The sequence below is a fragment of the Alexandromys fortis genome, unplaced genomic scaffold, assembly GCF_014885135.2.
Source record: "Alexandromys fortis isolate MF-2015 unplaced genomic scaffold, M_Fortis_MF-2015_v1.1 scaffold_260, whole genome shotgun sequence".
NCBI classification, from domain to species: Eukaryota; Metazoa; Chordata; class Mammalia; order Rodentia; family Cricetidae; genus Alexandromys; species Alexandromys fortis.
Window position 1 is genome coordinate 645,535 of NW_026068136.1, and position 13,486 is coordinate 659,020.

A 13,486-nucleotide genomic window follows, 5' to 3' on the forward strand; every position below is an offset into this window, starting at 1 on the left:
TTCACAAGTAGGTTTGAACTGTGTTCTAGGAATTGGCTATTGAATCGGAGCAGCACTTCCTAAGTATTTATTTGAATCTGTATTGTTGGCTCCACAGCGAAAGCAGTGGAACTCGCCAGCAATGACGAAGTTTTACAGTGATTTGCACACTTTGCAGCAAGGGACCAATATCCCTTTTCCCCATCCTCTCCCCAGCAGGCTCCCAGAATCACTCGACCCAGTGTTGGGGTCACGGGGCTCAAGGGCAGTATCACAGTCTTTCTCTCATTTCCTACTTTTCCATCTGAAAAGTCACTTCGGGTTCGTTCTCCCTTTCCCCCTCCATCCATTCATTCTCTGGAACCTCCATTTTGTTTTCTCTAGAATAAGTCCTTCTAGAATTGTCTCCCTTTTTATTTTCTTTAGAATCATTTAGATGTTAGATTACCGTATGTTCCACAAGGACCGGTGTGTATTTTGCTTCCACTTTCTCTATTCACAAGTGGTTTTTCTGGGGATAGGAGCTCTTCATGGCTGGAGGACTTGTGTCTTTTCAGAAAGTGGCACCATTCCCAAGGCAATTACCACCATGCAGTTCGCGGAGGCTTGAAACTTAGGTGCAAGCGAGCAAAGCAAAACAACTCACTCATGGGTTGGATCGGGTTTGAGAAGGGTATCAAAACGGGACTTTATTAAATGACTCATTAAAACTACAAGAACGAAATCTCTGCTGGAGAACTGACATCTTGTTTTGTATGTGTGTCTGGGGTGTGGGGAAGTGAATTTGCAGAAGTCAGTTGTCGTCTTCAAGAGGTCTTAGAAATAAATACTCAGCCAGGGCCTTAAAGATTTAATGGAAAGCTCACCCGCAAACAGAATTTAGGAAAGGTGAGGATGTGATAAACTAAGTGGGTGTTTCCAAGAAAACCCTCTCTGCCACCTCAAACTAGAAACAGCATTGGTGCGTGCATGCTGCAAAAGTCCCTTCCAGAACTTTCTGAGTCCTGCAGCGTCCTAAACTGGTGCGGTTGCTGAGGAAGAACCGCTCACCTTTACGCCGTTCGCGCCCTGCCACACCCCCACACGTCTCCTCCCTCCCCGGGGCGTTTGTTTACGTGACTTTGCGTAATAGTCAGGCACCGCCCCCCCGCCCCTGCGGGGCCGCCGCGTTTCCCGCGCCGCGCTGCTTCTCCCCATAAAAGGACAATAGAGGCCGCGGGAGCGCGCGCGGACGCCCTGCCCTCTCCCCGCCCAGCCCGCGGCGCGCACGCGCCCGTATGCAAATCAGCTCGATTCAAGAGAATTTGGTCCCTGGGAGCCGCGCGTGCGCAGAGCGAAAGCGGAATCTACACCTCCGTCCGCGGTAGCAACTGAAGAACTGCAGGAGACAATCTTTCTGGACTCGGCGCAGGCGGAGGGAGTGCTTGCAGGGGGTTGGCCTGGTGCAATCCGCACCGTGGGGACGCTGCTGCGCGTGGAAGGTGAGTGATTCTAGCCGGGACAGTGGTGCAAAACTGTCTGCGAGGCTCCGCTTTTTCTGCGATTTTTCTTTCCTCCCTTTACCTCCCCCGCCTCCCTCCGTCCTTCCCATACACAAACACACAGGAAGTTTTGTCTTGGAGATGGCATTGCGTGGAGCGCTGTCCTCGTGCTCCGCGGACTCCGGATTCCTTTGTACAGAGGTGTTGGATGTGCGCGTCTTAATTGGGGAGGGTGTTGGAGGTAAACCGAAAGTCAGGGTGTGGGGAAAGTGAGTGCAGCGTGGAAACGAACGGGCAGCGGCGGAGTTGCATCCACGCTGAAGGTGACAATGACTTTTCTCAGTAGTAGTGTCCCCCCCCCCCCACCGACCCAGAGAACCGAGTCGGGGTCGCGGAGCCCGTGTGGGCTCCGGCCGTGGTCTCGTGCGCCGCGGAGCCACCCGCGTGTTGCACTCCCGCGGCGCTCGCGATGGCTTTGCACGCGGGTGCACAACAAAGCCGGAGCTTGGAAACTTCAACTTGCCACCGCCTGGAGCCGGCGGCCACTCGGGGCTAAGGGCAGCCGGCGAGGGCCAGCGCCGGGGCTGCGCGACGCACGCGGCGTGGCGTTGTTGGCCAAGTCCGCAGGGACGCATCTGCGACAATGAGCGCGCAGCACGCGGTCCCTTGCACTCGGGCCGGCGCCAGTGGTCTCTGCAGCCCCGAAGTTCGCCGCCGGTCTGGTCACCTGTAGCGTGGGTGCGGGCGTCACGCGAGGGGGGAACCGTGGCCCGCGCGCGGAGCCGAGTCCTTCGGATAGAGGCGGCGGCACAGTCCGCTGCAGGAGGCACCCAACTCTTTTTTCCTTTCTTTTTGTGTGTGTGTGCGTGTGTGCGCGCGTGTGTGTGGGCTCCACCTGACAAGCCACGTGCTCGGGGCCGCGGCCGGTCTGCGTCCCGAGTGTCCGGCTCGCCGTGAGTCTCGGACTGCAGTCGCCGTCGGGGCCGTCGGGAGCAGGACAATGTGATTTCCTGGTGATGGCGTCTTGCCAGTTTCCAAAGCACAGCGAAAGTCGCCAACTCGCGGCGTGCGCGCGGCGGGGCAGCTCCGGGCGTTCCTGATGGAGGACTCGGCAAAAGTTTGGCCCCAGGGGCGGGCGGCCGAGGGCGCCCGAGCTCTCCCGGGGGCCTCGCGCGCGTGGTCCCTGTCGCCCCGACGCCGCCGGACAACAAAGGGCCGCGTGTGCCCGAGCGGCGCGGGCCGGGCGGGGCGCGGGGCGGCTTTTGTCCCTCGGGTCCTCTCAGAAACTTCAGCGGCGGCGCAGCGGGCGAGCCTGTGTCCGTGGGGGCGCCCCGGCCCCGCGGGTCACCGATGCGGCGCGACGGAGCGCGGCTCGGCGGGGCGCACGCGTGGCCCGAGCTCCGGGGAGGCACGGAGGCCGCGTCTGGGAGGTCCGTGCATCCGCCTTTGAAGTGGAACTGTTGCCATGTTTGAATTACGTCAGGCCGAGCGTGCGGAGCGGCCCGGGAGCGGAGGCGCGGCCTTCGGGCGGCGCCGGCGGGGCGCGCGGGCCGTTGTTCCGCGCAGGTGAGGGCGGCGGGGGGCGCTTGGGGCCCGGCAGCCCCGCGCTCCGCACGCCTTCGTGGAGTGGAGCTCCGCGCCCTGCCCCCGGACCTCCGACTACACGCGCGGAAGTTTCTGGGCTCCGGGAAGTGGAGGCTGAGGAACTAGGGGTGCGTGCCGTGCCGCCTTTGTGTGTTTACACGTGGGGCGAGCGGCGAAGCGCAGGGCAGGTTTGGCAGGGCGGCTTTCAGACGCGGTGCACTGTGTTCTGGTGACCAGCACCCTAGCCCGCCTCTTGTTTTTATTTTATTCTCACCTTGCGTTACTGCAGGTGATGGATGACTGCAGAGACAGACGCTCACCGACCACCCCCACACCTCCCGCACCCATGTTAGGAGTTCCTTCCTTGTAGGCTCTTATTCTCCTATGTCGCCCCATGTTTTGTAAAGATTCAGGCAACTTTAGCCTTCTTTTAGTAAGAGATAGACGTGCACCTTGTTATTAGCAGTGTACCGAAAGCACCTGCTTTTGAACTGAAGTTTGACAGACTTGAAAATAATTTTTAGTGATCTGTACTGCAAAACTGAACACGTTTAAATTGCCCACTCTAAGAGAAGGTCTGGAATTCGCTATGGAGTCGGCAAAGCAAAGAAGAGTATCAAGTATTCAAGGGATGATTCGGAGGATGTTTTGTGTTTTGGCATTGAGAAATACAGGACACACAGTTCTCAGAGATGACCTTGAGGGCTTCTGAATTGGGGAGTCGGGTCTGTCAATGCTGGGAGGAGGCGCTGGAGCTGGAGTGGCTAGGAAGCCCTTGCTAGCTTCACAGTGCCTGGGAACTGGGTTGACCTTCGAGTTACCCCTCTTAGACATTTTTTTTTCAACCTAACTTTTTTGGTATGCGGCTCCAGGCATAGCTCAAAAATTATGCTGGTTTGACACATGGATGCTTCTTTGGTATTTGGGGTTTGCCTGCAGTCTAGACATCGCCAACGCGGTATCTGCTGCTGCTTTCCTGATTTCTCCTGTGTCTCAGTGACTTTGTTAGGTGGGGCATTGACTGGGAAATCACGTTAAATGCTTTGCCCCACGTGCGCTATACATATTGAAATCAGTTTTTTTCCTGTTTATTGTTTTGTTATTAGAGAAACACATTGCCACCACACAAATTGAAATCAGTTCTTTCCTGTTTATTGTTTTGTTATTAGGGAAACGCAATCCTTTCACGTTTTGGTTGACCAGGTTAACAATACTGAAAAACCATCTTGGGGTGGTTTTTTTCCCCCTAAGTGACTAGAGAAAGCACGTCAAGAAAATTAAAAAAAGCCTTGGATGTTATGGCCTTTAACTTTCTTTTGGGTGACTTCTGGGACACTTTGCAAACATTTGACCTGTTTTTTCTTTTTTTTTTTTTTTGACCTGTTTTTTCTTTTGTTTTGGTATTTTCATAGACCACTTACTGTAAGTGGAAAGACTAGGAAAGTCAACACACCATGTAGAACTAAATGTTTCTGTTCTTATAATCGAATGATGTCTGTAAAAGAGACTTTAATGAGTTAAGAGAAAAATAAAAGCAAGGTCTTGACTCCCTTCTTGTGTTGTTTTTGTGGGTGGTTGGAGATTTTAAAGAGCATTTGAGCATTTATTTGTATCTGCATTCTTGAGGCCAGAGGGCTACTTGGAGGAGTTGGGTATCTCCACCACAATAGTTTCGGGATCACATTCAGGTAGGTGGTCAGGCTTTATTGGCTGAGACAACTTGCTAGCCCTGTTTTGGTCTTTTGAGACAGGGTTTTGCTTTAGCTTTGGAGCCTGTACTGTAGACCAGGCTGGCCTCTAGAACTCACAGAGATCCACCTGCCTCTGCCTCCTGAGTGCTGAGATTAAAGGCTTGCCCCACCACTGCCCGGCAGTAGCCGTGTTTTAAACACCCACCCCCAAAACTTGGTATGCTTGTGTTTTGAACCCCATGTTTAACACATGTTATATAAGTGTTGTACCACTGTGCTGCCTCCACAACTATAAAATAACTAACCCCTCCGGCGGGGGGGGGGGGTGGAGGGAGACACGGGACCGTTCTTTGTGTTGTCCTGGAATTCTCTGTAGATCTGGCTGGCCTCGAACTCAATCTGCCTGCCTCTGTCTCCTGAGTGCTAGGATTAAAGGCGTGTGCCACCACCATCTGGCTGAAATAAACATTTATAAGGAAAAAGTGTTCTTTTTTTCTTCTTTACAAAGACTTTACTTTTATGTGCTTTGTCATTTTGCCTGCATGTATGTCTGTGAGGGTCCTGCCCCCCAGGAACTGGACTTGCAGATGCATACCATTGTGAGCTGCCTTTGTGGGTGCTGTGAATTGAACTGGGGTCTCTTGGAAGAGCAGCCCCTTAGCCGCTGAGACATTTCTCCAACCTCAATGGAAAAATCTTAAGCCAGCTTCCGAAGGCTGCTTGCTTTGAGAACAGTTAACTTTCCATGGCAAGCCCCATAGCTGTTGCTTTAGAACTATGTCCTTTTGGCCGTAGAGTTGGCTTGCTTGCTGCTCTAACTGAAGGCCTGAATTGGGATCCCAGCACCTGTAACTCAAGCTTCAAGAGATCCAGTGGGTCTCGCCTGGCAGCCTCTTTGGGCACCCTCACACTTGTGCTAACACCACAGGGACATAATACACATAGTTTGTAACAAGTCTTTTAAACATTTGAGCCATCTTTCAACTCCCGAAAAACAATTAAAAAAAAAATCACGCACACCCCACCTCCCACAACCAGAGATGGTAAGACTGGGAAGAAAGGTAACACATTCAGAAGTTTCTGGGATTAAAAAAAGCCTAGGATGGGGGCTGAATGCACCTTTTAAATATTTAATCCCAGCACTTAGGCAGAAGTTTAGAGGAAGGATATCTGTGAGTTTGAGGGCAGCCAGGGCTACCCAGAGAGACCCTGTAGGAAGCAGCAATCCTTTGGTTCACCTTGTCCAGTTTTTCCTTGTGTGGTAACGGCACTGGCACCTGTATTGACAGTGACCGCTATGTGGTTACTAAGTATCTTACAGATGACAGTGCTGAAGTTTAGGTCAGTTACTTTCCCCAGAGAAGCAGTTAGTGCTGAGTGGGAAAAGTGGGTGCTTGGTCCCTTCCCCCACCACCAGAAACCAGTTCTGGGAAGACACTGCCCTCAACTTCTGTTTGTCCTTCCAGATCTGATTCAACCATTTTACATCAAAAAGTCCGGTGAATACCTAGTAAATGTCACCACTTTGTTCCTGATTTCTCTACAGTCCTTCCCTGCGTGTCCCTGCACTTTGCATTCTTTGCAGATTTAAATTGGAAATACTAAGTAAGAATTGGATTCCTAGAAATATGAAGAATTTTGGTAGTGTAGGAATAAATCCAAACATGTAGTCCAAAAAGAAAGGCATTTGTTTTCCAGGTGAGGAGGCTGTCTTTGTCCACCAGGAATACAAAGGTCACAGGCCACAGATACTTGCTATTACAGATATTTTGTTCTAGCACAAGAGTTGAAACCTGAGCTAAAATAATTCATTTCTAGCTGTGTATTTTGTTTCGGTCTATTATAAGTTTGGTTGATTGGAGTCGTTTGATACTCATTTCTCCTAATTGCTCTCCTCTTGAAATAAGCATGACATATCTTCCTGCTATTTGTTACGAAGATTGTTTACCATTAATAATCTTAGCAATTTGTTTGGTTTACGTTTTTTGCAAATATTAAGGAAAAATTACTTTTGAAAACTTGAAGATGTTCATTTGTGTTTCTACATGTTTTACATGTGTGTGTATGTATGTGCACCAGGTGTGTGCCTGGTGGAGTTAGTAGATGGTTGTGAGCTGCCGTGTGGGTGCTAGAAATTGAACCTAGGGTGATCAAAAGTGATCAAAAGTGTTGAGCCATGTCCACAGTCTTTCTCTTTTTTTTAAAAATTTTCCTTATGGTGGTTGTTTTTCAGTCTCTGCCCTTAAGTTCATCTTTGCTGTTCTACTTTGTTGGTAGCAAGCAGATGCCCGTGTGTAGAGTTAGTGCTTGGGTGTGCTGCGAGAGTGTGTCCTGTTAGGTTTACTACTGAACAGAGAAGACAATGCAGTAGTACATAGGCAAGTGTGTTTGATAGGTAAGAGCTGGACATTGTTGCTCAGGCATGTCATCTCTGTGGCTGGGAGATAGAAGCAGGAGTATCAAGAGTTTGAGGTCATCTTCCTATAATTGAGTTCAGGGTCATCCTAGGCATGGACTCTGGGCAAAACAATCAATTGATCTGAGCAGTGGTGGCGCACACCTTTAATTCCAGCAACCAGGAGGCAGAGACAGGTGGATCTGAGTTCAAGAACTGCCAGGGCTACATAGAGAAACCTTGTCTCAAAAACCAAAACTATATTGAAATGATGAGGGGCTAGAGAGATGACTCAAGTTAAGTGCACTTGAGATTTCAGAGGGCCTGAGTTCAGTGAACATAACTGCCCGTAACTCCAGCTCCTCCATGGGGATCCAGTAATACTCCCTTCTAAGGCCTCCCTGGGTTCCCACACAGAATGTGTTCACACATGTAGATACACATGAATACAATTTAAATATGTTTTTTTTTTTTTAAATTATTTATGTATACAACATTCTGCCTCCATGTATGCCCACACACCAGAAGAGGGCGCCAGATCTCAGTACAGATGGTTGTGAGCCACCATGTGGTTGCTGGGAATTGAACTCAGGACCTCTGGAAGAGCAGCTAGTGCTCTTAACCTCTGAGCCATCTCTCCAGCCCTTAAATACGTTTTAAAAGAGTAAAGACATGGAAGTTTTGTGAGTAAACTTCCCTGAGTGAGGGATGGAAAGGAAGCCATCTCAGACAGAAACACCAGCCCGAGCGCTGGAGTGGCTAGTTATCAGAGCTGATTTGGCCCTCCTTGGAATACCAGTATTAAAATTGTGAGCAGCTGGTAGGCAGGGCTAGATCCCGAAAAGCTTTGAATTTCTTGCCAAGGGGTTCAGAGCTTAGCCTGCAGCCAGAGTTGGTACCCTGGATGGATGATTAATATTTGAGCTGTAGGAAGATATAACCCCTTTTGAGAAGTCAGTCCTTACAAAGACAGGTACAGGAGGTAAGGGAAACAGCATAAGGACCTCTGTGAGATTATATGGGAGGGCCACAGAGAGAGCATGAGTAAGAGATCAGAATTTTGTCTTGCTGTGGATCATAACCAAGGAAGCGGACACTGAACAACAGATTTGAAGGGGCAATAATAATATCATCTGTGTGGGGCATTTAAAGGTTAGAATGGTTTGGTAGTCACTTGGCCGGATTGTTCTCCAGAGCAAAAGGAAGAAACTGGTTCAGATTGGGGATGTTGAAGAATTTCCCGAGAGTGAACTAGTCCAAAACTAATGGGAAGATGAAATGTTGAGGGTGAGAGGAAGAGAGAGAAGAGCTGGCGTTAAAACAGAACTGTCATTTAGAGGTCGCTTACTGGATGCAGTTCCATCCTGTCCGGTGTGTTGGTGTGAAATATTTGAGAGTTGGGATTTAGCCTTATTTTAAGATGACATCGAAGTTTAGGAATGTTTCAGAAGTTTGAGTCTGGTGTGTGTGTGTGTGTGTGTCTTTCTGTCTGTCTGCCTGCCTGTTATCCCTACTTAACTTTTTGTTAAGAGTGGTTTACTTACGATCTTCCTTATGACACTCCCCACCCCATAAGTTTCACTTTTCAACGGAGTAGAAAACACTCAGTTGAATTTCTAGGATATATATCTGTTATTATAAAAGTTTGTTTCAGTAATGTGCAGCTCTTAACCACATTCAAGAAAAAAAAATGTACCCTGGTATTTTCATATACTTGGCAAAAAGTGAGATTTCACTTTAATGTTATCAAAGAGTCCTTAGAATTAAGAGGAATTTTTTTGCTTTTGGTTTTTTCGGGGGCATGGTTTGTCTGTAGCCCTGGCTGGCCTTGAACTCAGAGATCTGCCTACCTCTGTCTGAGTTCTGACATTAAAGGTGTGTGCCACCATGTTTTCTTTTTTTTTTTCTAAAATTTTTATTTATGTCTAAGCGTGTTTATGCATTTGGGTATGTGCACATGAGTACAAGTATTCTCTAGCCCCCTATCATCCAGCAATTTCTTAATTGTGAAGAACTGGTAGATAACCTATTTACCATTTACTGTTTGGCTAAATAAATTCTGTGACATAATTGCCTCTTAAAGCTTACAAAGATCCTGGCTTTCTACATCTCTCTCAATCTAGAATTTGGTGGTACCGTTATTTTTCCCTTTATGTTGCGCAAATGGACAGAACTAGCTTTTTTTGTTTTTGAATACCATCTAAATTCCAGAGGCCTGGGCTTGTGATTTAATTTTTAACCTGTGCTGTCTTAGTGGAAGACTTTTTTTTTTTTTTTTTAAATGAGTTTGGACCCCTTTCTTACAAAGTGAGTTTTAGGCTCTGCCAAGTTCAACCACAGTTAAAAATGCTGAGACATATGGCTTCTTGGAGATGGAGTACATGTTTGGAGCTCTCCGCAAACAAGTGGGGTCTACAACCTCATACTCAGACTCCAGGCAAATTAAAATCCATCACTTTAAAAAGTGTGGAGTAAATTTGAAAGCTTTAATGCAGATACCTAGAAGAAGAGGGAGGAAACAATATTAGTCTATTGCTCTCCTGCTTCCCCTAGGCACTGATGCAATGCCTTCCATTGTTGGTGAATTCTGCAGCCAAGTGGCCTAGCAGTGGGAGAAACAAAAACGCTTCTTCTGTTGCCCCTTTGTGAAGGGTGTTGCTCCAGTTACACTTGGTTTCTGTGGGCACAGCTGGTTAAAGAGCACAGCGTTGACTAAAGAGCCCGTGTTACCAGTTGCAGCAACTTGGGGATCCCCATACCATGTGGTCACCAGTGAGTGGGTTTTTATGTTGTCTTTCCCGTTTTCCTTTTCTGTTTTAAAAGTTGTCTTTGGATTTTTTTTCTTGGGTCTGTTTGTTTTGTCCATAGCTGTTTTGTTACTTTACACGAGTTATTCTGTTGTCCTGTGGTATCTTGCAGTAGAATGGGTTGTCTAACTGGTAGGTATCTTTCCAAATCTGTTTTGTTTGCTTTGTTTGTTGTTTTTTTTTTTTTAATTTTTTTTCGAGACAGGGTTTTTCTGTGTAGTTCTGGCTGTCCTGGAACTCTTGTAGACCAGGCTGGCTTAGAACTCAAAAATCCTCCCTCCTGCCTCTGTATCTGCCTCCCAAGCACTGATATTAAAGGCATGTGCCACCACAGCCCAGCTCCGTCCGTTAGGTTTTTAAGAAATTTACTCAAGCTCTCTGCCTTTTGGGTTCTTGAGGTGAATGAAGGGGTAATAATAACATCTGGGTTTGTGGTGCTTGTAGAAGAGAATAAAGCAAAAGTCAGTTTCATGTTTGCATTCTCTAGAGGGACACCATTATTTTCTATATAATTTATACTTATTTTATGACCTAAAATGAAAGTGTTTTGCAGTGCACAACAGGCTCCGGCATATTACTTTATTGTAGCTATAGACAGAATCCATATATTTAAAAGTGGGATTGTTTCACCGTGTCTGGTGCAAATAACAGCTTACTTTTGACTATTTTTCATAATTTTACCTGTGGCTGGAGGGGGGCTGGGTACTAACCTGAGTCCTTGATTTTTGCTTTTCCTTCTCTTTGTTTCTGCTTGAAAGCCTTGACCTGTTTCAGGGACTGCTTTTTACCATCTTTGTGACTGGATGCGATGATGCTTTTGACCCTTTCCCCAGATGCTGAGCCTTCCTCTGTTTTATTATTTGAGACACCAGTGAAGGTGAACAGAAAAGATGCTTTTTCTTGTTTTTATTATGTTTGTGTGTGTGTGTGTTGTCTGTGCCCCATGTGTGTGCCTGGTGCCTAAAGAGACCAAGGGAGGGTGTTTGCTCTCCTGGAACTGGAGTTAAAGATGGTTGTATGCCATCATGTAAGTGATAGGAATTGAACTGCCGAGCCATCTCTCCAGCCCCTTACTTTGTGGAGGATCTCACGTAGCTCAGGACTCTCTGTGTATGGTGATATTGATCTTGAGCTTCAGCATCATTCTGCTTCTGTGCTCTAAATGCTGTAGCCACAAAGTGTGTGTGTAGGGAGGTGCTGTGCACATGAGTGTGTAGTGGAGGCCCCTTGAAGCAGAAATTATAGGAGGTCATGAGCCCACCCTCCTGAATGCTGAGAACAAGAGGTCCCCTGAGCCATCTCTCCAATTCAGCCCTTACCTTTCATAAGGGAGATTGGCTTGCTTTTTCTGTTGTTTGATTTTTATTTATTGAGCATAGTATTTATAGCGACTCATCCTATAATTCTAGATTTTTATACAAGGAAGTTGTAAGAAGGTGTGTGTGTGTTGAATGGATACATTATTGCTATTAACTATTTAATTGTGGGATAAATGGAAATCATAGCTTGTGGTTTCTGTTGGTTCTCCATGCATTTATGACTTTCAGATGCGATTTGTGTGCCGTAAGATTTACTATTATGCTTGTAGTTCCGTGGTTTTAGGTACTTAGCTTGTCGTCGCCACCACTGTCTATATAACTTTAGGAAATAAATTACAGTTTTGAGTCCTTTTTAACTTCAATTTTCTCCTGTCCCTCAGACACACTCTTACAGATGAGATTGTGTGGTGTGCGGTGTCTGTCCTGCTGACCTGCAGTGGACTTAACCCTTAGTCAGGAGGCAGGTGATTGCCTCTGCACAATGGTGTGGTGAGAACGCTCTCAGTTCAGATAAGCGCATAGCTGACCAAGCTGTTTGAGCAAGTGGGGCAGTTCCAGAGGAACTACCTACTGTTTTACAAAGGTGGGACTTGGAAAGAAGAAAACAGCCACCAGAAATGTCAAAATCACAACCAAACTGCCGGATTTACACACCACCTTTCTCGGGTATAACCTGATTTGAGGTGGGGCTGTGCTGTGTCTGGCTTCACTACAGAGACTGATAGGATGTTTTGGTTTGAACATAAGTGACTCCACAGGTCTTATGAAAATATGTTCAGTTAGTTCTCAGGGCTCCCCAAATCTTAAAGTGGTTAAATACAAACCACTCCTTAGCCGGACAGTGGTGGCGCACACCTTTAATCCCAGCACTCGTGAGGCAGAAGCAGGCGGATCTCTGAGTTCGAGGCCAGCCTGGTCTACAAGAGCTAGTTCCAGGACAGGCGCCAAAGCAACACAGAGAAACCCTGTCTCGCAAAACAAAGCAAAACAAAACAAAAAAAACCAAGCCACTACTTAAGGAGGTCACTGTAAGCAAGGAGAGCAATGAACACCCCTGTGGTTTACTGCAGATTTTCCGGTTCCTCTTAAGGGCATGGGGGAGCTAGGAAGGGGATTTAAAGGCTAAGTGGTGGTCATCCAGTCAGAGACAACTTGGATGCTTGCTTTGTTTTTCACAGCACTGTCTAGAAGAGGATGGACCCTGGGTTTCTGCTCCCACCCCTCCCTTGTTCAAGCAAAAGCCAGCCCACAGGAATGTGGTGCACTGTTAAGTCTTGATGGGGTGATGGGTTGCTTTTGTGTCTGTCCTCACGGTTCAGTACTGGCCATAGCGTTTCTTCACAGTTTGTCAGGGTGGCAAGTGGACCAGACTGACTTCTTGGCAAATCCAGTCTTGAAGGCAGCTAGCCTCCCAGCTTAGAGACCTCGTGGGTGCCCTTTAGTTTTGGCGTGGTGGGGGTAGAGTTTGTACACTGCCAGCTTGGAGCTTTGTTGAGTACTTCCTTTGTCCTTGCTCGAAGAGGCTGAAGTTTCCTAGCACTATTGATGATTGTAAGAGGAACTGTGGACTTTTAACCTTGATGGCAAGGGTGTTTGGAGAACAAACAGGGATATACACCGCTGCTTTCTTGAGTCTTGTCATTTGATAATGTTTAGGCTAATGTGGCCTGACCATTTGCTTGGGAGGACATTTTCTTTAAATTGTCCTGTGAGTTCAGGTTCAGAGAAAAAGCCTCATCTTAAGTCTCGTTCTTCAGGATTTTTGTATTATGTAGAGTACTTTTCTCGCTTCTAATGATCCAGCTACTTTGTTTTTCTGTCTTAACAGTTTTTACAGGTAACTGTTAGTTCAGACTTAGTAATTGGAAAGTGTTAGTGGCCTTATTTATTCATCTATCTTTGTCTGCTTCCTGTACAAAGAAAAATGCCAAGAAACACTGGAGTAACAGTTGCCTGTTTAGCTGGATGTGGTGACACAGGCAGAGGCAGGCAGTTCCCTGAGTTCAAAGCCAGCCTGGGCTACAGAGTGAGTTCCAGGACAACCAGGGCTACCAGAGAAACCCTGTCTCCAAAACAGAAACAAACCCAAGATACACATGCCTCTGGATATTTGGTTACCTGTGAACCTCTGTACTCTGCTGTGGTCCACTGACCAGCACTGGGCTCAGGCCAGACATGAACTAGTAGCAGGAGGAAAACCTCATTGCTCATATTTACTTCTAAAACAATT

At 47.4% G+C, this 13,486-nt stretch overlaps 1 protein-coding gene across 3 annotated transcripts in view; it reads left to right on the plus strand.

The window, feature by feature from the left end:
- The first annotated feature begins 325 nt into the window (after positions 1 to 325).
- Positions 326 to 13,486, plus strand: part of Sinhcaf (SIN3-HDAC complex associated factor) — a 24,932-nt gene continuing 11,771 nt past the window's right edge. The window contains exon 1 of one of the 3 annotated variants that reach the window (XM_050126503.1): positions 326 to 1,460. The gene's annotated coding sequence lies outside the window, so the exon portion shown is untranslated. Of the gene's footprint in view, positions 1,461 to 1,493; positions 1,702 to 9,754; positions 9,903 to 13,486 lie in introns of those variants that run through there. The other 2 variants (XM_050126505.1, XM_050126506.1) reach the window with 2 other exon arrangements.